General features: G+C 46.4%; 1 pseudogene; it reads right to left on the bottom strand.

Moving 5' to 3' along the window:
* Nucleotides 1–3174: 3174 nt before the first annotated feature.
* On the bottom strand, nucleotides 3175–3705 carry LOC130139254 (cysteine-rich receptor-like protein kinase 17; annotated as a pseudogene).

The following is a 3705-nucleotide window of genomic DNA, read 5'->3' as shown; positions in this document are numbered from 1 at the left end:
ACACTTGTTCGGACCCATGCAGTAATTCAGTGTTGTCTGGTCGTGCAGCCTCAGAATCCTCAGAATCATGCGGCAATAGCTCAAAATTCTCAGCCTCAGCAGCCTCAGAATCACGTGCAGCCTCAGAATCACGTGGCCATGCGCACCCATCCGTTGCTCCTGCAATTCCTACCTCCCACCAATGCCTGGTTCTACAACTAGTCTCCCCCTGAACAGGACACTGGGGGGAAGGAAAATAGGACTCTGTCTCGATAAATGTTACATCCATGGTGACATACGTGTGCTTCCCGGCAAGATCATAACACCGATACCCTTTCTGAGAAGGGCCATAACCAAGAAACACACATTTGACTGCACGAGGGTCAAGTTTGGTCCGTTGATTTTTGTGAAGATGGACATAAGCGACACACCCAAACACCTTAGGAGGCAATGTAAGAACCGAAGGAAGAGACACATGGGCAGCAAGTGCTTGCATTGGCGTGCGATAGCTCAGAATGCGGGAAGGCATGCGATTCAACAAATAAGCAGCTATGACTACGGCAGAATCCCAAAAACGATGGTGAACATGGCTACCCTCCAAGAGTGCTCGAGTGGTTTCGAGAAGATGGCGATTCTTGCGCTCAGCAACACCATTCTGCTGAGGAGTCTGAGGGCAAGAAGTTTCATGTATCAAACCATGTTCTTGAAAATAAGCTGCAAGAGGTTTACTTAAGTATTCGCCACCATTATCAGATCTGAGAACCTGAAGTTTGGCCCCAAACTGAGTCTGAATCATACGGTGGAAAGTCCGAAAGATAGCTTCAGCCTCATTCTTATGTTTCATCAAATATAGCCAAGTCATACGTGTGCAATCATCAACAAAGATGATAAATCATCGAAACCCAGATACAGTAGTAATAGGAGACGCACCCCATACATCAGAATGAATTAAGGAAAAAGGAGTAGAACTTATATTCAAACTGGGAGGAAAACAAGTGCGATGGCTCTTTGCCAAAATACATGTATCACACTGAAAACTAGAGTTCGATAAACCATGAAATAACTTGGGAAACAAATGTCGTAAATACCCAAAGGATGGGTGACCTAACCGACGGTGCCATAACCAAAGTTCCTTCTCTTGAGCTAACTGTTCACGAGAATGATAGGTCCGTCCAGAAGTAATTTCATCCACGAAATACAGCCCCTCCCTCTTAGTACCACGCCCAATAATCTCCTTCGTGAGAATGTCCTGAAACAGGCAAAAATCAGGGTACATAAGCACAACACAGTTCAACTCACTAGTAAGCTGTCCAACTGATAACAGACGATTAGACAATGAAGGAACAAGTAAGGTATGAGATAGAGAGATAGAAGGCGTGACAGACACACGCCCAGCAGCCGTCACAGGAAAGCTATGTCCATTAGCATTGTAAATATGATCTCGACGTGGTGTAGTAGATGTAAGAAGGTCACCAGATTCCGGAGTCATATGATCTGTAGCGCCAGAATCAATTATCCACCCATGATGACCATCACCATGTCCATTAGCAAAGACAAACCCACAATTACCTTCAAGAGATTCGGCATTATCAGATTCAGACTCCATGGGAATTAATGACAAGCCGCTAGTCACTAAGGAGGCTTGCCCTCCATTCCGCCCCTTTTGGGAGCCTAGTTTCTTCTTCTTGGTCTGAAAATCATCCCACCAGTCCGGATAACCATGCAGTTTAAAACAAGATGCTGCTGTATGTTTAGGATTCCCACAGTGAGAGCATCCCTCGGATTGAATTGGCATACTAGGTTTAGGGCAAGGTCCCCGGGCAGAAAGCACTAACTGATCACCCTTGCCCCGCTGTGACACCATAGCGGAACCAGAGGTGACCTCAACAGGAGTGGAGAGCATGACAGATTGGCGCATATCCTCTCGCCTGACTCGGGCATAAGCTTGCTCAATAGTGGGAAATGGATCCATCTTCATAACATCAGCACGAACATTATCCAGGCGGTCATCGAGACCATCCAAAAAAGTATAAACTCGATCTTCATGGACAATGGCATTGTACCTCAGAATATCGGCCGGACATTGCATAGGATTAGGACGGCGGAAATCAATCTCACGCCAGAGCCCCAGAGCCCTTGAAGATCATTGTAATATTTCTCGATGGGTCCACCGCCTTGCTTCAATCGAGAAACCTGCCTCTTAATATCATAGATTTGGGAGGTGTCAGATCTATCAAAAAAGGTCATTGCCACAGCATCCCATACGGCTCTGGCAGTAGGGAAACCGAATAAAGTTTGGTATCAAGGCTGGGTCTATAGAATTGATAAGCCAACCTTTCACCGTAGAATCATCGGTCTTCCATTGTCTGAAAAATGGATCAGTAGGAGGGGGCTCAGGAGAATCACCATTCAAATAGCCCAGTTTGTCTTTGCCCGAGACATACATCTCAACAACCTAGGACCATACGCCATAATTTTTTCCATCAAGCTTGACAGCAATCGGTGCAACAGGAGGTTCAGCGCGCGGCGGCGCGGCCTGCTGGGTCAAGAGCTGCTTCATTGCAACGGTCAGGTCTGCCAGAATGGCAGTAGCAGAGGCACTAGCATCCGCTTGGTCAGTTGTAACACTCGACTGTTCGTCGGCCATGAGATCAGCTTCGCAAACTGAATTGCGATGAAGAAGATCGGGCAAGACGCACGTCGGACGGCGCAATAGAGAAAGAAAGCGAGGCAAGACGCACGTGGGACCACCGTAGTCGATGATTGATGTACAGTACCCCAAGGATCAAACCCTAGGGCTCTGATACCATGTAGAAAAAGACTCTCCTTTTTGTATTCAATGAATATGTTTTCTGTACATTTACAATGCTCAATCCTGTTATATATATAGGACATATGAAAACCCTAATTAGGAGATATACAATAGGAATGATTCTATACTAGGAAGAAATATATACAATAAAAATGCCTAACAAATAGGCTAAAATAGCTCACGACCACATTCCGTGGCAACATCCTTGATAATCATTAATGCATTCCCACAAGCAACTCTGGCAATCAAACCGGGACAAATTGGGGTTGCACTGCAACAGCACGAACACGGTCTGGAAGTTCACCCCCTTCCGCAAACTTGAGCTCCAAGTCCGCCAACACGATGAAATTTTAGCGTCGGAGATGTCTGCTTCACGCCATACATCAGAATATCAGAGTAACGGATGAAGCACGGAGGATTTACTGTCCCCTTGGAGTATGCAGCTTTCTGGTTTGGACACTCGACCATCAAATCTTCAGCAGTAGCGCTTATGCACTTGATGCAAGTGTCGTTCGAAGAGTCGCCTCTGCAGAAACTGAACACGTAAAGGCATCTGAGCCATTCCCTACCGTCCCAGAGGAGAACCCGCCGTTCAAAGCCATGTTGCTAGGGAAAGAAGAGAGGAGGAGCTTGTGGTTCTCAGCATAGTTGCCGGCGGCCATGAAGTTGCCGTGTCGTAGCAGTGATAATCGTCATGTCGAACGTTAGGATGTGAAGAAAGAGAAGGTAAGAAGGAAGACGAAGAAAAAGAGGAGGGATTGAAGGAGGCTGTGCAGACAGAATGGTTGCAGGCTGCTTCAGCTTCATAGTTGAAGATGAGAAGTATGAGTCGTCCTCTGTGATTGTGAGTGAGGTGAATTACGGAGGTCATGGTTGGATTTTGATGATGCTCTGGAGAAAAACTTGAAGTAGAG

The sequence above is a fragment of the Syzygium oleosum genome, unplaced genomic scaffold, assembly GCF_021117445.2.
Source record: "Syzygium oleosum isolate NSW1041296 unplaced genomic scaffold, Sole_v2.1 Sole_v2.11, whole genome shotgun sequence".
Classification (NCBI taxonomy): Eukaryota; Viridiplantae; Streptophyta; class Magnoliopsida; order Myrtales; family Myrtaceae; genus Syzygium; species Syzygium oleosum.
This window is presented reverse-complemented; position numbering and strand designations above follow the sequence as displayed.